The sequence below is a fragment of the Bombina bombina genome, chromosome 5 (assembly GCF_027579735.1).
Source record: "Bombina bombina isolate aBomBom1 chromosome 5, aBomBom1.pri, whole genome shotgun sequence".
In the NCBI taxonomy this organism is placed as follows: domain Eukaryota; kingdom Metazoa; phylum Chordata; class Amphibia; order Anura; family Bombinatoridae; genus Bombina; species Bombina bombina.
The window spans coordinates 229,614,090-229,635,279 of NC_069503.1; the positions used below are offsets into that span (position 1 = coordinate 229,614,090).

General features: G+C 36.5%; 1 long non-coding RNA gene across 1 annotated transcript in view; it reads left to right on the forward strand.

Moving 5' to 3' along the window:
• LOC128659288 (uncharacterized) overlaps positions 1-8,916 on the forward strand; it is a 152,478-nt gene extending 143,562 nt beyond the window's left edge. The window contains exon 3 of the long non-coding RNA XR_008402328.1: positions 8,229-8,916. This is a non-coding gene — a long non-coding RNA (uncharacterized LOC128659288). The remainder of the gene's footprint in view (positions 1-8,228) is intronic.
• Positions 8,917-21,190: the final 12,274 nt, after the last annotated feature.

Consider the following 21,190-nt stretch of genomic DNA (forward strand, 5'->3'; position numbering starts at 1 on the left):
ATATTGCGGGTAAATTAAATGATTTTATGGATATGCTTGAAATTAGGGCTAAAAATATTACCGTTGATAATAATATGTGGAATGAAAAAAATGAATTATTCCAAGAATTATTAATGATTAATCAATGCAAGGCTCTCAAAAAGCGAGACGAACTAATACTAAAATCTTGGCCCCTTGTGATATGCGTTATTGATGAAATGTCGCTTTGTGTCATAGACAAAGAATTGCAAATACAGGAGCTAGAAAGTAGTATTTGTTCCCCACGCAGATGCGAAGAGGATTTAAAAATAGCCAAAAATAAAATGGATGAGTTTGCCCAAAACTTAACCACCTTAGATAAGCATAACATAGACTTACTAGCACAGATACAAGAGTTAAATAAATAGCTTGCGCAAAGCCAGAGAGAACTAAGTGATTTAAAAAGGTCATATCACCATAATGAAAACCCCTATGTTAACAGTGAGAATAATGCAGATAATGCTTACTCCCTTAGAGAACGCGTCAGGGAAGAAGTGCAGAAATATATGGAAGAGTGTAGACAAATGACCCCTATTGGGTCAGAAAAAGATTTCCCAAAGAGACAATCACCTCATGATGTAAATCCAGGGAACTGCTGTAACTCAGCTGGTGCGGGTGAGGGAAACTCTAATAAGGTGTATGACTCCCAAAAAATAATTACTTTCATAAAGGGTGCCGTACCTGTATTCTCCAACAAGGGAACAAACTCTGTAATTGATCACTTAGAGGCCTTTGAAAATGCATTAGCTATAAAGAATGTTACAAGTGAGAAATTAAAAATTAAACTTCTGCCCTGGGTATTTGATGGTAAACATCACAAATTCTTTACTTCACTAAAGGATATGAATATTCATTCCTGGAGTGAAATAAAACGACAATGCAGAAAAGAATTTGGGCAACATCGCACCAAAACTGTGGCGAAAATAGCTGTATATGGTTGATGCAGGAAGTTATGGTCTAATGAATAACCATTCCATAGAAATATGGAATGGTTATTCATTAGACCATGCATGAACAGGCATGTCCCCAAAAATGAAAATTTCATAGATAAATGGGTCCATATCAATCAGCTGCGAGCGTGTCATCCTAGGTCCCAACTACAAGTCATATATGTCTATGACACGTACAGTCAACATCCTCACCAAATACCATTGACCTTAAGCCAATTTAAATACATGTGTCCTACATCTATTTAAAATTGGAAGGGGGATTTATGTCAAGGTATTTGAAATATTATTAATTAATATATACAGGTATGCTTGTTATTATTTGATAGGTCTGTGGATGTGTACATCAAATAATTCATTTAACTTCTAAAAGTTATTCTAAACACCCAAGTGAGGACAATAAAACATTTGCTCCCTAGCCAAATACAAACTTCAAAACATTTTTTTTCTTACATCACCACTTGATGAGATTAGATCTTTTTCAAGCAAAGATAAGCATGGTACCTAGATCAGGATACTACTACCTGTGGTGAAAGGGACGCTGAGTCTGTAATCAGCAGTGAAAAGCTGGTGAAAATCATAGGGAAATGGTAATTAGCACAGGCTTGTTAATTGCCCCTAAACATCAAATACACGTCTGTATTGCTAGCTAAATAGAAAATATGTTGTATTGTGACTTTTACAACTACTCGTAAAATGAAGACAACATCCTGGGTTTATAAGCTAAATAAACAGGTAAAATTCTGACTACATAGTGATTAGCATAGATTTGTTAATTAATTCTGTTGTATATTAAGACAGTAAAAAAAATTGGCTGGCAGAGACACATGTTTTATTTTTTCTCTGGGAACCATTGTTAAAAGACAACATAAGAATAAATACATTTTTACAAAAGGGAACAATGCCAATTTTTCATGTGTGTGTTTGAAATAATTAAATAACCCATATATGTATATATATATGTTGAAATGGGACATTATTATATTAAAGGGGTAATTGCTGTATTAAATATATATATGAAGAATAAATTCAAATCTGTAATAGATTAAATGGAAATTATAATAATCCCATGTTTGATATATATTATCAACATGTTTTCCTGTTTTTCCAGATTGAGCTAAAAGATGATAAATACAAGATACTGCATGGAAATTAATGTGTATATATATATATATATATATATATATATATATATATATAATTTTTTTTTCTTTGAAAGCATAAAATGTCTTAGCATCTGTATTTTTATGAATATTTGTGGACCTAAAAAGAAATGATTAATAACACTTATTTTTATTTCAGCTGGACCATAGACAAGAAGATTCATGCATGCAGAATTTGTTAGAAATGTAAAACATGCTGTAATTGTCTGAATATATATAACAGATATATAAATGCCATAATAAAATAATTTCAGAATAATTAGCAGTATAAATTGCTTTAATATAATATAATGTTAGATACATGATGTTTCATATCAAAATGATCAGAGAGGTGATGTGATACTACCCAATCTGTGATTGATATTGTGATTGATTGATGCAGGAAGTTATGGTCTAATGAATAACCATTCCATAGAAATATAGAATTGTTAAAAATGTTGGAAAGTAAATGTATTGCTGTGTTGTTGTCTGCTGCCACCCGAGGGCCAGAACCCAGTATGACAGTTAAGGGACTTAACTGTTCAAAGATCCATTTCCATGTTGACCATGCTCAGCTCCGTAAGGGCCAATAACAAGAAGGTTCCAAAGGGCCGTCCATATTTCTCACCAATGATTAAACAATATAAGTGGTAGGTAGGAGAGGAGAAAAAAGACTGGCTGTGATTTTTCTTTGCTAGACTGACTGAAAAATGTTGCATGGGATACAGTCAAACTAAAAGCAAAGTGGGTCATACTTTCTCTGATCAATTGCTATTACACTTATCTTTATATGAGGTGGGACTAGTTTTGAAGCTGAATATCATCTGGTAAAGTATTGAAATTACGTGTAATGTTTTAAAATAAGATATATGCATTTTTAAGTAACGGTTTACAGTAAGAATATATATATTTTTAGTATCCTAATTAGAATTGTATTAGAATCAATTGCAGATAAATAGCTGAGTATAGATATATATTGTCCTATTGTTTAATAAAGCACTGTTAGAATTGTATTGCTTGGATGTTAATAGTTAAAGATCTTAAGTCTCATTGTGTTAACTGGGTGAAATTTCTATTGTGAATAAGATAAATTTGTATGAACTCTGCATAGCATATTTTAAATAGTTTAAACTCATATAATATTGATTCATCTTCTGGTATTACAAATATATTCCAATGTGTTCATAGATATTAACTAATAAAAAGAATTCAGGTATTTATATTAATTTTGTGGTTTCTAGTAGATGCATATTGATTGAGGGTTTATTTTTAAAAGGATAATTATTAAATATATTTGGCTAGATTTAGAGTTCTGCGTTAGCCGTCAAAAGCAGTGTTAAGGGGTCCTAACGCTGCTTTTGGCCGCCCGCTGGTATTTAGAGTCAGCCAGGAAAGGGTCTACCGCTCACTTTCTTTCCGCAACTCCAGGCTACCGCAGATCCCCTTACGTCAATTGTGTATGCTATCTTTTCAATGGGATTTACCTAACGCTGGTATTTGGAGTCTTGGAACAAGTGAGCGGTAGACCCTCTACCGACAAGACTCTAGCCGCAAAGAAAAGTCAGTAGTTAAGAGCTTTATGGGCTAACCCCGGAATATAAAGCTTCTAACTACTGTGCTATAAAGTACACTAACACCCATAAACTACCTATGTACCCCTAAACCGAGCCCCCCCACATTGCCAACCCTCTAATAAAAATGTTTAACCCCTAATCTGCCGACCGGACACCGCTGCCACCTACATTATCCCTATGAACCCCTAATCTGCTGCCCCTAACATCGCCGACACCTATATTATATTTATTACCCCCTAATCTGCCCCCCCCCAACGTCGCCGCCACCTGCCTACACTTATTCACCCCTAATCTGCCGACGGACCTCGCCGCCACTATAATAAATATATTAACCCCTAAACAGTTGCACTCCCGCCTCGAAAACACTATAATAAATTTTATTAACCCCTAATCTGCCCTCCCTAACATCGCCGCCACCTACCTATAATTATTAACCCCTAATCTCCCACCCGCAATGTCACCGCTACTATAATAAATGTATTAACCCCTAAACCTAAGTCTAACCCTAACACCCCCCTAACATAAATATAATTTAAATTAAAGAAATAATATTCCTATAATTAAATACATTAATCCTATTTAAAACTAAATACTTACCTAAAAAATAAACCCTAATATAGCTACAATATAAATAATAATTACATTGTAGCTATTTTAGGATTTATATTTATTTTACAGGCAACTTTGTATTTATTTTAACTAGGTACAATAGCTATTAAATAGTTATTAACTATTTAATAGCTACCTAGTTAAAATAATTACAAAATTACCTGTAAAATAAATCCTAACCTAAGTTACAATTAAACCTAACACTACACTATCAATAAATTAATTAAATAAATTACCTACAATTAGCTAAACTAAAATACAATTAAATAAACTAATCTATAATACAAACCCCCCCCCCACTAAATTACAAAAAAAATATTACAAGATTTTTAATCTAATTACACCTAATCTAAGACCCCTAATAAAATAAAAAAGCCCCCCAAAATAATAAAATTCCCTACCCTATTCTAAATTACAAAAGTAATCAGCTTTTTTACCAGTCCTTAAAAGGGCTTTTTGCGGGGCATTGCCCCAAAGTAATAAGCTCTTTTACCTGTAAAAGAAAATACAATACCCCCCCAACATTACAACCCACCACCCACATACCCCTATTCTAACCCACCCAAACCCCCCTTTAAAAAACCTATCACTAACCCCCTGAAGATCTCCCTACCTTGAGTCGTCTTCACTCAGCCGAGCCGAAGTCTTCATCCAATCCGGCAGATGTGGTCCTCCATCCAGGCGAAGTCTTGATCCAAGCAGCAAAGAAGAGGTCCTCCATCCAGGCGATGTCTTCTTCCAAGTGGCATTTTCTATCTTCTGTCTTCCGGATCCATCTTCATCCCGCCGACGCGGAACATCCTCCTTCCCCGACGGACTAACGACGAATGAAGGTTCCTTTAAATGACATCATCCAAGATGGCGTCCCTCAAATTCCGATTGGCTGATAGGATTCTATCAGCCAATCGGAATTAAGGTAGGAAAATCTGATTGGCTGATTCAATCAGCCAATCAGATTGAGCTTGCATTCTATTTGCTGATTGGAACAGCCAATAGAATGCGAGCTCAATCTGATTGGCTGATTCAATCAGCCAATTGGATTGAATTTCAATCTGATTGGCTGATTGAATCAGCCAATCAGATTTTTCCTACCTTAATTCCGATTGGCTGATAGAATCCTATCAGCCAATCGGAATTCGAGGGGCGCCATCTTGGATGACGTCCCTTAAAGGAACCTTCATTCGTTGTTAGTCCGTCAGGGAAGGAGGATGTTCCGCGTCGGCGGGATGAAGATGGATCCGGAAGACAGAAGATAGAAGATGCCGCTTGGAAGAAGACATTGCCCGGATGGAGGACTTCTTCTTTGCTGCTTGGATCAAGACTTCGCCCCGGATGGAGGACCTCTTCTTTGCCGCTTGGATCAAGACTTCGCCCGGATGGAGGACCACATCATTCGCCCGGATGGAGGACCAGATCTTCAGGGGGTTAGTGATAGGTTTTTTTTAAGGGGGGTTTGGGTGGGTTAGAATAGGGGTATGTGGGTGGTGGGTTGTAATGTTGGGGGGGTATTGTATTTTCTTTTACTGGTAAAAGAGCTGATTACTTTTGTAATTTAGAATAGGGTAGGGAATTTTATTATTTTGGGGGGCTTTTTTATTTTATTAGGGGGCTTAGATTAGGTGTAATTAGATTAAAATGCTTGTAATATTTTCTTATTTTTTGTAATTTAGTGTTTTTTTTTGTATTATAGATTAGTTTATTTAATTGTATTTTAGTTTAGCTAATTGTAGGTAATTTATTTAATTAATGTAATGATAGTGTAGTGTTAGCTGTATTTGTAACTTAGGTTAGGATTTATTTTACAGGTAATTTTGTAATTATTTTAACTAGGTAGCTATTAAATAGTTAATAACTATTTAATAGCTATTGTACCTAGTTAGAATAAATACAAAGTTGCCTGTAAAATAAATATAAATCCTAAAATAGCTACAATGTAATTATTATTTATATTGTAGCTATATTAGGGTTTATTTTCTAGGTAAGTATTTAGTTTTAAATAGGATTAATTTATTTAATTATAGGAATATTTATGTTAGGGGGTGTTGGGGTTAGGGTTAGACTTAGGTTTAGGGGTTAATACATTTATTATAGTAGCGGCGACTTTGCGGGCGGGAGATTAGGGGTTAATAATTGTAGGTAGGTGGCGGCGATGTTAGGGAGGGCAGATTAGGGGTTAATACAATTTATTCTAGTGTTTGTGAGGTGGGAGTGCGGTGGTTTAGGGGTTAATACATTTATTATAGTGGCGGTGAGGTCCGGTCGGCAGATTAGGGGTTAATACTTGTAGTTAGGTTGCGGTGACGTTGGGGGGGGCAGATTAGGGGTTAATAAGTGTAAAGTTAGGGGTGTTTAGACTCGGGGTTCATGTTAGGGTGTTAGGTGCAGACTTAGAGAGTGTTTCCCCATAGGAAACAATGGGGCTGCGTTATGAGCTGAACACTGCTTTTTTGCAGGTGTTAGGTTTTTTTTTGGCCCGCTCAGTCCCACTGTTTCCTTACCACTACCGTAAGCAACGCTGGTATTGAGGGTTGAAGTGGAGCTAAATTATGCTCAACGCTCCCTTTTCTGAGCCTAACGCAGCCACTCAGACAACTCTAAATACCAGCGTTGTCTTAAGGGTGCGCTGGAAAAAAAAGCAGCGTTAGCTACGCGGGTCTTTACCGACAAAACTCTAAGGGCTCCATGTACTAAGCAGTCAGCGAGCTACCCGCAACAAATCTCGCGTCAAAACTCGCAAACTGATATGTACAAAGTCGTCAACTATGTTCAAACTCGCATCTTTAAAATTGCGAGCGCACTTATCCGCCGAACCTCGCTACCTCTCCATTTTTCAGTGTAATTAGACACATTTGACCACCAACTCGCCAAAAACGAATGTACTAAAAAATCTATTTGTCCGCTCGCGACAATTTCCGCTCCCACCTCGTTATTTTAGGTGGCGGGCAAGGTACAAAACAATAGGAAAGTCACTCTAGACGCCAGTCTAGACATATATAAAGGCAGTAATATCAGCATTGTACTTACATTGTTAATTTCGTCAGCTATGGAGACACTTCTGTATTTGTTTATTCTCCATGTGATGTAAATGCGGTCTAGAAGACAGAATACTGGAAATGTCGCAAATCATAACTGTCTCTCATTTCCATCTACATAAATTGCGCCCAATCTCTGTAATCACTCTTCAAAAAAATTTTGAACAATAATAAAGTTGTTTAGATAAGTTGAACTTTTATAGGAGCAAAATTCTATTCTCGCGACTACTATGACGTTCGTGACACCATGCATGTCACGTGTTAATAATTGGCCAGACAATTCAACTGAAAGTTAAGTACATCAGCTTAGTCGCGGTGAGCGAGGCGTCAAATTTATCAATAATCCGCCACTGCTCGCGGCGGGCTAGACGTGCCTATTTATTGGGGGATTATTAGTACAATGCAACAGCGGACACCATTTTGCCCGCGGCGTAACGGCGAGTTTATCCGCGTCTACAATGACGGATGAATTGACGGCTTAGTACATGGAGCCCTAAATCTAGCCAATTGTATTATAACCCTGCCATAGACTGACATATTATTTGGAGAGCACTACTGAGATTCTTATAAATATAGTGAATATAAGTGAATGCATGTGGAATGGTGCTGTATGAATGGAATATTGAATATTGAGGTGTATTTGATTTTGCCTGATTTTAAGAATAGTATACTACAGAGTGCATGAATTGTTTTTTTAGTTTGCTGTTATATTGTGTTTCACGCAAACAAAGGGGGAAGTATTGCTGAGTATCCTGATGTGATTTGGGTCATTATTTTAAGCAAGAAAATGAACCTAAAATGTTTTTATTTTTCTATTTTTGTTCATAACACAATATTTGTATTTGCAGGATGAGATCATGAAGCTGTATCCAGAGAGTAAAAACGCTAACTAAATTATTTTTTTAGTTTTTCATATTTAGGTAAATCTGTACAGATAAAATTCCATAGTGCACCCTCAAAAAGATTGAAGATTGAATGCAAGTAAACCTTTTAAATAAAGAAGTGCCTAGGTGAAGAAAAGAAAAAAAGAAGATAAAAGACCTTTTGTCAAGTTTGCTTTAACCACCATACTGCAGTAAAAGTTGCTGAACTATCTTTGGATCCATTCTTTACTTTGCACGCTGGTACCAGCCCCAGAACTGGACTCTGGGTAAATCCATGACTGTTTCCTATGATGTGTGTATTCAGAACATAAAGACTATCCTTCTCTTGACTGTGCCTTGCCTGTTGGAATTGAGGCCCTGTTACACTGTTACAGAGTCATCCACAGTTAAATTAGGGGAGTATTGTTTTAACTTGTTTACTTATATCGCTTGTTTTGTATTCTCTTGTAATTGTATTTTTGTTGATCATATTAGTTATAAGAAGTCATATAGCTTTGTCTGCGGAAAAGTATGCCTTATTTGTATTAGTACACATTGTAGTTTATGTACTTAAACAAAGTAACCATCTAGATAAGTGTAACTCTAAACCTTGCAGTATTGTAACCTATTGAATGGCCCACTGAGTATAGAAAATATGTTTGCTCCTTTATAGTTTAAAGAAAATGCTGCAATATATCAGAATATTCTGGACCCTTCACCATTGTAGAACACAGAAGGCTCACCCATGTTTTGGGGAGTAGCATAATTATAGTTATATTGATGGTATATTTTCTAACTACAATGACTCTTATTGGATATGTGTTATGAAAGCAAATGTATTTTTTCCCTTTACTAATTGGTATGGTATCTGCAATTTGAGTTCTGTAATTCCAGATGTTTGTCAGTGAAAGGAATTATCTTACGATAAGGATGTGTTTACCTTTAAAAGATTTTGTAGTTTTAATAATGTTATGATTGTATTCTTTCCTCATACAGGAGTTCAAGAGAATTTAGGTTGCATAAAATAATTAGTAAACTAGTAGTGTTTATATCAGATGAGACTGCTGACTATTAAGATTATAGTTGGAGAATTATAAACATTACATATAGTAGCTTTGCAGAATAAAGGAACATTAGGTTATTTTATTTTTAGTAGTTCAAAGAGAAAGTGTGAAGAAATAAATTTTAAAGAAAATATTTCTATTGACTGTTTTATTTTTAATTTTTGTTGCAGGGCAGGCCTTAGCATAAGTTACTTAGCATAGCCATGCATCCTCTTGATGAAGTCTAGCAGTTTTTACTTGCTCAGTATTCATGTTTAAAGTCTTATTTAAATTGTATAGAGAAGCTGTAAGTTATTCTCTGTAAAAGTTTCAATGTATTTAGTTTGTATTATATATTCACAATGTTTTCCTGGTTTTAAATTGCATAGGATAAGTTAAGCTATTAAACATTCCGTTGATGCTAACAAAGAGGGGAAAGAAGTTTTATTTGGACATAATTGTGATTGTATAGGCGTGTGTGCTCATCTTGTGCTGTTTTGTTTCCTTCTTAGACTCCTTCTGACTTGAGTGTCTGCTTGCTATGAGGATCCACTGGCATTCCTTGTCTACCCCATGAACAAACCATCAGACTTCCAGCATCTACCTGCAGAAGAACACTGGATAAGCACCCCTACTGTAAATGGACTATGGTATTGAAGCAGAGTGTCTGAGGAAGGTGGAGCTCTAAGAGGACAAAGACTGTTCTTAAAAGTGATCAGAGGCCACCCAGAGACACTTGTGCTGTTCCCATGTCAGGCTTCACTGTGGAGTATTTACAGAGCAAGAGACTGTCAGAAATATTGGGGGGTGCTAGCAATGCAGGCGGAGAAATAAAGATGCAGCGTTGTTTGGGGGTAGATAGGGGGCTGGTTGGGTCTTTGTGCAGATAGACCAGTAGTTTGAGGATGCTGGGAGGTAGACGGAGAGTATTGGAGGGGCCATACCTATGTGCAGTGAACAATTGTGTCCTATTTGCCTATAAAATTATAGCAGTAAATGTAAAATCATATTAACAGTATTCTCACATAGATTCATGTTATACTGAAGTATTAGGCTTATATTGTTGTTAACGGATTTACTAATTATCTGTGCTTTTCTATTTTATGTCATTCTGTTAGAATAAAAGAGTGGTATGTTAGGATATGTTAACCTTACCGACGCCATCTTGTTCTAGTTGCCATTTTGTCTTAGACATCCATCTTGTCTAAGAAAAGTTTATTATGTAGTGAGAAATATGCTGATGTTAGTAAGAATTGTATAAGTTTTATTGGCCTTGTGAATGTTCCTGGCAATGCGCCTGGAAACTCGTTATCTAGGTAAGATGCCCAAACAGCCTTGCTTTGGGCTGAGCTATGCGTGCAGATGTATTTTTGCTATTGTTATAAAACATAGTCCTCTTTCACCCAATTAGTTATGAATACGTATTTTTTTAACCCTATATGCTGTAATTATTGCCTATAAGAAGTGTTGTGCATCTTCTAATAAACAGAGCAGATGTTAGACTGATTGCTGCGTGGTCTGATTTCTTTTCTCTGGGATATCCTGTTATCAAATAACCCATTCATTTCCAGCTGATACGGTGTGCTCCAGGCCAAGTGCTGACTGACACTCTCCCCCTGAAAATAACACCTAACACCCATCATCTCTTCAGTAAAGAAAAACAACTACATTGTGTTATGAATTCAGGTTGCCATGACACTATTTTGATGCCAGGTTGCTCCGTCTCACGTCACCTGTGACGCATCACATCATCTGTGATGCATGGCGTCGCCTGTGCCGTATCGCTTCACCTGTGACGTATCTCTTCACCTTTGGCGCACCTTTTTCTTTAAATGCCATTCAGTTTCTCTATTTCATTGCCCTTGTATTGAGTTTATCTCTATGTGTGTTTTATTCTATATATTTGGATATCGAACTTTGGCTTGTGACCTGGACCTCCTTTGACTATTCTTCTGCCTGCTGGTTTGTTGCCCGATTGGTTCTGACCTTGGATTTCCCTGACTACTCTTCTGGATTCTGCTTCTTGTGACGGTTTGGTTTGACCCCTGGCTTGTCGACTCCGCTTTGGCCTTCCGGTCTCTTCCTGGTATTCAGTTCCTTATTATTCTCCTATAAAATAGTCATCTTCCTCCTGGGTCCTATCACTACTATCCTAATAGATTTTTCGTTATCACTCCACTTGACACCAGGATAACAAGACTACCGGACAGGATTGGTTTGATAGCGAAATATCTGAAAGGATCCTAACAGTTAAAACAGACAAAAACATTTGGGTAAGCATGAAAGCTAGTTAGTTATTCCACAGGAACCTGATCATTCTCAACTTAGAATATGATATGCAAAATACAAAAAGAGGAGAGAAGAGCGAAAGAGAGAATTGCACTACCAAATGATATTCCCAATACAATATATTATCTAATAATTACATTATGTATGGGAGTGGGTGCTGTATACCTAGAAAAAAATTGTAGCTTGCAGCGACAGTTAAAGACTAAAGTGTATACTTTTAGTGCTAAAACGTATACACTATAGTGGTTAACTGCCACTGCAAGTTAGAATATGATATATTTTGCCACATTATTATTGTATGGGCTCAGATGTAGGTGTTGTGTCGGCGGCATTTGACTTTTTTCATGCTTCGAGTTCAGTGTTTGGGTGCATGTGGTTAGGTAATATGGCGCATACAAAACACAATTGTGTTGCAGTCAAAAGATTGGGATACTATTGCAGCCACAATGGATCTCCACTGATAGCAGGTTTGCTAAAAGGATAAAGCAAGACCATGATCTACCAATAGATTTCTAAATGCTGATTAGAATTTTGCAAGATTGCTGTATGATTTTCAATGTGCATGACAACCAGTGGTAACAATATGACTTCAGGTTAAAATATATTTGGAAATGTGTTTTTAACAACTATATTCTACACTACATCTATAAAGATTCAGATAAAAACACGTAGCTTGCATGAATAAGTAATGATCTGGCAATATTGTCAAATTGCTAAAAGAATTACGTAAATTTGATAATAGAAATTCATTAAAAGTTGTTTAAAATTGCATGCTCTGTCCAAATCAAGTTTAATTTTGACTTTACTGTCACTTTAAATCACATAAACACAACTGAAATTGAATAAAATTGAGAAGAGGAATTTTATTAATTCAGATTTTACAGGGTTTTTTTTAACTGTTACTGTTATTTTTCTGGTCTTAATGAACATACTAAGATATCTCTTAGATGAAGAAAAAAATTGTATTTTATTCATCTTTGTATTCCAGTCAAATGAAGCTCAGATAGCTTTTTGGGAATTAAGAAAGGAATATGGTATAATATGCTCAATACCCTTTGAATACATATTCATATATAATATAAAATGAAATAACCTGGCTTCTCTCTAGACCTTTTCTTGCCTTCCTTGATGATCCAGCTCTTCCTTATAATCAGGGTCAATTGGAGGGTCACTTAGATGGCTGTCACATTGAGTAGAAGCATGGAATTAAAAGTGCAAGGTGAAAAAGACATTATATGTAAATCTGATTAATTTTAAAACAATAAATTAATAGACTATATATAATATATTTAGAGAGTTCTTGAGTTGTCCTTAGCACTACATATGTGGAATATATGGCTGCAAGGACTTGGGACATTCCTCTCTGAGAATTAAAGTCCTTCTTTACACTAGACCATTTCTTTATGATAGAGCATAATCTTCTGGCAGAATGCCCTCAGAGCCACAGGTAAATGACACAGTTCCTGAGCCATATTGCTAACAATAGTCTGGTGAATGAAAGATATAAGAGACCAGAACGTCTGAGTTATTTACATAAGTTTTATGAATTCTTGCATATGTATTTTTATTCTTAGCAGAAACTACTAGGAATCAGTACATGACTTATAATGTGTACACTTGAGAAGCACTCACTTTCCTGGAGGGCTATTAAGTATAGAGCAACATGATTGTAACGGGAATAAGCTAAGTTAAAATATAACTTTTGTTAGGGCGTTTAAAACAAAATTGTGAGCAACACACACACACAGCTGAAAAAAACAAAAGAGTGTGGCTGGCAACATGTGATTATACACTTATATATAAGGTTGGATGGTTCAATATATATTGCAATACAGACCTAGGATGTAGATATTAATCCATGGCCCTTGGATATATATAATTCAAATAAGCATTTACTAGAGTATATTCAGGATGAGTTGTAATAAACACACTATTTTTGTCTGGTAATATTCTTGTAACACTCTCCTTATTCAGGATGAATGGTGTTTGGTGTTTGAAGGATACCGGTATTATGGATCTACTGCTTTTCCAAATAACACTTTACATAGTTTATACTAAATAATGTTTTGATTGCGGCACGCGCGTTTCATCAAGCTAGAGTAAGGTAATTAGGAGTTACAGAACACAATCTTTTGAAATGTATGCAGTTATAGCAAACGCCACTGATTTGTTTAGCAATGGCAAGAAATGTATGTAGTGTTCAGCCTATGTGATTTGTACTTGTATGGAAAATTGCCCGCGACTCAAATGAGTTTGACACCCCTGATCTAGATATAACTAAAAGTAGATTTATTGTCCCTTTAAATTCTGGCCTACTTTACCCGAGTTGTACACTGCATCTGGTAATTTTATTGCACAAGACTCCTAATCATACTGAAAATGGTGGCATTGCCCACAATTGGGAGTTTGATATGTTTTCCTTCCTTTATTTATGCACCACTTTGTAGCTTAAAAATTCTAACTACGTCCCTTTTTTATATCTCTTTCTACATAATCAATGACATCTAATTTTTTATATCTTTTTCTTTTTCTATTTTTTCCCCTATTTCTTCACTGATCATAAAACAAAGGATTAGCACTATGTACGTACAAACTGAAAATCATGAGTTAGAATTTACATCTTCCTTGTTAGTGCTGAATCTGATATCTTGCTAACCAATTTATTTAAGAAAAGTATTAATTGGGATACTACCAGAACTATTGGATATTATCCACATTTAGGGCTCCATTAAGAGTGGCACTCTAACTGTTGCGTACAAGCGAAAAGGGGTTTATCGGAAGTAGCGTGCATATTACAAGTTGAAAAAAATTAGTGAGCTTCAGTGCAATTGAATTTAATGTGCGTCTGGATAGCGCGACTTCAGAACTCTAGTTTAGGGCTCAAAGATATGAGGTCTTAGGTGTTTGAAACAAACAGAAGTGCAAAGAGCTTTAACATAAAGATATGCACACACACATGTCTATATATACACATAAGTATACATATATTGTAGTCAAGTAGCTGAAAACATGTAAAAGCAGTTTAACCCCTTAATGACCACAGCACTTTTCCATTTTCTGTCCGTTTGGGACCAAGGCTATTTTTACATTTTTGAGGTGTTTGTGTTTAGCTGTAATTTTCCTCTTACTCATTTACTGTACCCACACATATTATATACCGTTTTTCTCGCCATTAAATGGACTTTCTAAAGATACCATTATTTTCATCATATCTTATAATTTACTATAAAAAAAATGATAAAATATGAGGAAAAAATGGAAAAAAACACACTTTTTCTAACTTTGACCCCCAAAATCTGTTACACATCTACAACCACCAAAAAACACCCATGCTAAATAGTTTCTAAATTTTGTCCTGATTTTAGAAATACCCAATGTTTACATGTTCTTTACTTTTTTTGTAAACTATAGGGCCATAAATACAAGTAGCCCTTTGCTATTTCCAAACCATTTCTTTTCAAAATTAGCGCTAGTTACATTAGAACACTGATATCTTTCAGGAATCCCTGAATATCCATTGACATGTATATATATTTTTTTTAGTAGACAACCCAAAGTATTGATCTAGGCCCATTTTGGTATATTTCATGCCACCATTTCACCGCCAAATGCAATCAAATATAAAAAATCGTTCACTTTTCACAAATTTTTTCACAAACTTTTGGTTTCTAACTTAAATTATTTACAAACAGCTTGTGCAATTATGGCATAAATGGTTGTAAATTCTTCTCTGGGATCCCCTCTGTTCAGAAATAGCAGACATATATGACTTTGGTGTTGCTTTTTGGTAATTAGAAGGCCGCTAAATGCCACTGTGCACCACACGTGTATTATGCCCAGCAGTGAAGGGGTTAATTAGGGAGCATGTAGGGAGCTTTTTGGGGTAGTTTTAGCTTTAGTGTAGTGTAGTAGACAGCCCCAAGTATTGATCTAGGCCAATTTTGGTATATTTCATGCCACCATTTCACTGCCAAATGCGATCAAATTAAAAAAAACGTAAATTTTTTCTCAATTTTAGGTTTCTCACTGAAATTATTTACAAACAGCTTGTGCAATTATGGCACAAATGGTTGTAAATGCTTCTCTGGGATCCCCTTTGTTCAGAAATAGCAGACATATATGGCTTTGGCATTGCTTTTTGGTAATTAGAAGGCCTCTAAATGCTGCTGCGCATCACACGTGTATTATGGCTAGCAGTGAAGGGGTTAATTATGTAGCTTGTAGGGAGCTTGCAGGGTTAATTTTAGCTTTAGTGTAGAGCTCAGCCTCCCACCTGAAACATCAGACCCCCTGATCCCTCCCAAACAGCTCTCTTCCCTCCCCCACCCCACAATTGTCCCCGCCATCTTAAGTACTGGCAGAAACTCTGCCAGTACTAAAATAAAAGGTATTTGGCCCTTTTTTTTTTAAAAAAAAGAAAAAGCATATTTACATATGCTGATGTGTAGGATCCCCCCCTTAGACCCTAACCTCACTGATCCCCCACCAAACAGCTCTCTAACCCTTCCCCTCTGCAATAATGGGCGCCATCTTGGGTACTGGCCACTGTCTCCCAGTACCCAGTTTTGTAAAAAAAATGTGCCTTTTTCTTTAAAAAATACCCTTTTCTGTAGTGTAGCTTTCCCCCCCCCCACACCAAGACCAACCCCCAACCCCTTCCAGGTCCCTTAGATTATATTTTCAATATTTAAATTGTATGTGTTTTTAACTTTTAACTTTTTTTTTTCTGTAGTGTAGCGGTTCCCACCTGCTTCCGCCCCGTGCACGCGCCCGCCCACCACCCCCCCGTGCACGCGCGCGCTCCCGTGCACGCTCCCGTAGCTCCCGCCCCCGATCCCGCCCCCCTCCACTCCACACAGAGCATCGATGGCCGCCCACCCGCCTCCCACGTAAGCTCCCACCCACCAACGATACCGGCCATCGATGTCCGGTGCAGAGAGGGCCACAGAGTGGCTCTCTCTGCATCGGATGGCCAAGGGGGGTTATTGCAGGATGCCTCCATATCGAGGCATCACTGCAATAACCGGAAAGCAGCTGTAAGCGAGCAGGATCGCTTCCAGCTGCTTTCCAGACCAAGGACGTACGCCACACGTCCTCGGTCATTAACTGTATTTTTTTTGAGGGCGTGTGGCGTACGTCCTTGGTCGTTAAGGGGTTAATAATGTGTTTAGCTTTGTATGTAATGTATATATTTCACATTCCAATGTTCTTCACATAAGGGAATATGTTCTAAGTATTTATAAATATATATTACTATATATAGCTGTATATAACTATACATATGTATAATTATATGGATGAGAGCAGGTTAATATTTTTCTTAATGAAGAACATTGGAATATGAAGTATTAATATTTCATGTCAGGTTAGCGCACTTGATAAAAGGTGATCGGGTTTGTGTGTTAGAAAGATCTTAGATTTTTTTTCTACTTTAAAAACAATGGGGGAATATGTTTACGCTCTCATGATATTCAAACTTTTTTCACACATTGGGTTAACACTAATGCAAAAACTTTTTATTTTAATTTGTGATATGCGCGCTACCAGACGCGCTCAAAAAGCCTCCGTCTAGCGAAGTTAACAAGCAAGCAGGAGTGCAAGGTACCATTCCACTCGTAACCTAGCCTTAGTAAAAAAAATAATTTATGCTTACCTGATAAATGTATTTCCTTCTTGACATGATGAGTCCACGGATCATCCAATTACTATTGGGAATATAACTCCTGCCCAGCAGGAGGCGGCAAATAGCACCAAGCAAAGCTGTTAAATATCACCTCCCTTCCCTCCAACCCCAGTCATTCGACCGAAGTAAAGGAAAGAAATGAATCAACAAGGTGCATAGGTGTCTGAGGTTTATATTATGACAAAGACCTGTCTAAAAAACAGGGCGGCCGTGGACTCATCATGACAAGATATAAATACATTTATCAGGTAAGCATAAATTTTGTTTTCTTTCTAATGACATGATGAGTCCACGGATCATCTAATTACTATTGGGAATCAATACCCAAGCTAGAGGACACAGATGATACGGGAGGGACAAGGCAGGGAACCTAAACTGAAGGCACCATTGCTTGAAGAACCTTTCTCCCAAAAGAAGCCTCAGCCGAGGCAAAAAGTATCAAATTTTTAAACTTTATAAAAAGTGAGAATGAGGACCAAGTTGCTAACTTTACCACTTCCTTGCTCTGACGTAGTCAAAGAGAATGACTGGGGTTGGAGGAAAGGGAGGTGATATTTAACAGCTTTGCTTGGTGCTCTTTGCCACCTCCTGCTGGGCAGGAGTGATATTCCCAATAGTAATTAGATGATCCGTGGACTCATCGTGTCATTAGAAAGAAACATTGGTAATTGAAACAGTGATCCAAGCTATACTTTTTGTTTGAGGTTTGTGAAGAGTAATGTTTCTGTTTAAAAAAACAAGTTACCTATATTTCTTGGTGTGGGGAATAGGTATTTATAGGAAGTTTAACAAACACTTGTACAGTTTAATACATTATTTTTATATACCTTTGATTTTTTGAACCTTTAAAATGAATCCCATTGTATCAATATTCCATTTTATAATTCTGATTGAGATTGTAAATGTATTTTAAGGACAGAAAGTGAATGAGTTTGTGACTAATTTAGATGCAACTTTGTGCTGTGATTTTGAATTCCTATTACTTTGTCTCAAGTGCTAAAGGTTAATTGAAAAGTTTCTCTGATGGGCACAAAACAGTATGATTAAATACATTAATGTTTCCACTTAAGTTTAAAACAACAACTGAGTACTGTAAAATGTATCAAGGAATTATTTTAGTGCATATTATTTATTTTCTAATGTGTTTTCAATATTTGATATTTGGTTAAAAAAACAAAATTATGGTTCAGTTTTTTTCACAGTTTTGGGAAAAATGAAACATTATGGGCCATATTACAAGTGGCGCTATATATATATATATTTTCCGCTTGATCACAAACTATAGCTTTCAACTTGAGTGAAGTCGGCCACATTAACCCTTCTTTTGTAAATCAGATTTACCATGAACTTGTAATATTTATCTATCATCTATGTATCTATCTTCAAAAGCATTGCACAGAGCAGCATGTACGTATATTATTACTATTGCTTACTACTGAGTTACCATTGGGGGCCCAAAAAAGATTTTGCGCCATTCCCTCTATTGAGTAGTTCTGCTACTGAGATATAACTTTTTTTTTTACAGTAGCATAAAGAGCAATGGTTTAACCCATTTACACTAGTAATGCATAGAGAAGTGTTTTTACTCTGTTTTGGCACAAAAAACGATTAGTAATTCAATCTCCTTGTACCAGAAACTAGATATGTGCATGATCAAAAAATTTGTTTCGGTTCGGATCGATTCAGAGTTTTTCGAATTTCGTTTTGGATCGATTCGAATTCGAATGAATTCGTTTCGGATTCATTCTGATTCTAAAAAATTCGGCTGGATTCGGTTCGGAAATTCGGAATTTCGGTATGTGTGCTGTGTATTAGACTAGTATTATGTACTGTATATTAGTTGTAACCTATAGCAGAGTGATATAACCTAATATACTGTACAATACTAGTGTAATCCATGGCCATCCGAATTTACCGAATAAATCCAAACTAATTCGGATTTATTCGGTAAATTCGGCAGTATTTTAATTTGGAAATTCGGTTTGATCCGAATCTCCGAATTTGCCGAATTTTCCGAATTTCCTAATCGATCCGAAACGAATTGCACATGTCTACCATAAACACAATACAATGATTTAAAGGGACAGTCTAGTCAAAATTACACCTGATTCAGATAGGGCATGCAGTTTTAAACAACTTTCCAATTTACTTTTATCATTAAATTTGCTTTGTTCTCTTGGCTCATATACTAATTTTTCCCTTAAAGGCCACCTCTTATTTCAGTGAATTTAACAGTTTTCACAGCTAGACAGCACTAGTTCATGTGTGCAGTATATAAAATATTGTGCTTGCTCCCATGGAGTTATTTATGAGTCAGCACTGATTGGCTAATATTCAAGTCTTTCAAAAAAACTGAAATAAGGGGGCAGTCTGCAGAGTCAATACAAAACAAACCCCCAAACAGCACTCAGTGCCGGAGCTCTTCCCCAGGAAACTAGCAATTTACAGCCAGCCAGAGATCATATACTGTCAATCTCATACAATATAAATATCCTTGCATTTGCAAATGTGACCTTGACATCAAGCTCCCTTTGAGCAATACCTTCTTGATGTAACCCCTCTGTAGTTGCTCTGACCTCGGCGTCATAAGCTGCAGTCGTTACAATCTCCGTATGACAGACTCCTACTCCATCATATTGAGTAGTTCTGCTACTGAGATATAACTTTTTTTTTTACAGTAGCATAAAGAGCAATGGTTTAACCCATTTACACTAGTAATGCATAGAGAAGTGTTTTTACTCTGTTTTGGCACAAAAAACGATTAGTAATTCAATCTCCTTGTACCAGAAACTAGATATGTGCATGATCAAAAAATTTGTTTCGGTTCGGATCGATTCAGAGTTTTTTGAATTTCGTTTTGGATCGATTCGAATTTGAATGAATTCGTTTCGGATTCATTCTGATTCGAAAAAATTCGGCTGGATTCGGTTCGGAAATTCGGAATTTCGGTATGTGTGCTGTGTATTAGACTAGTATTATGTACTGTATATTAGTTGTAACCTATAGCAGAGTGATATAACCTAATATACTGTACAATACTAGTGTAATCGATGGCCATCCGAATTTACAGAATAAATCCAAACTAATTCGGATTTATTCAGTAAATTCGGCAGTATTTTAATTCGGAAATTCGGTTTGATCCGAATCTCCGAATTTGCCGAATTTTCCGAATTTCCTAATCGATCCGAAACGAATTGCACATGTCTACCAGAAACACAATGCAATGATTTAAAGGGACAGTCTAGTCAAAATTACACCTGATTCAGATAGGGCATGCAGTTTTAAACAACTTTCCAATTTACTTTTATCATTAAATTTGCTTTGTTCTCTTGGCTCATATACTAATTTTTCCCTTAAAGGCCACCTCTTATTTCAGTGAATTTAACAGTTTTCACAGCTAGACAGCACTAGTTCATGTGTGCAGTATATAAAATATTGTGCTTGCTCCCATGGAGTTATTTATGAGTCAGCACTGATTGGCTAATATTCAAGTCTTTCAAAAAAACTGAAATAAGGGGGCAGTCTGCAGAGTCAATACAAAACAAACCCCCAAACAGCACTCAGTGCCGGAGCTCTTCCCCAGGAAACTAGCAATTTACAGCCAGCCAGAGATCATATACTGTCAATCTCATACAATATAAATATCCTTGCATTTGCAAATGTGACCTTGACATCAAGCTCCCTTTGAGCAATACCTTCTTGATGTAACCCCTCTGTGGTTGCTCTGACCTCGGCGTCATAAGCTGCAGTCGTTACAATCTCCGTATGACAGACTCCTACTCCATCATATTGTCACCCTGCAAACCGCTGTGAGAGTTCCAAAATCCTCAAATATGCAAACATCCAAAGTAAGCACAGCAGGAGACCAGTTAAAAGGCTAAAACAACTTTTATTAGTGCCATAAAAGTAGTTCACAAGCATGTGCTGGTGTAGCAATGGTCTTATGCGTTTCAGCTCATGCCTTACTCATAGACTACATTTAGCCACCAA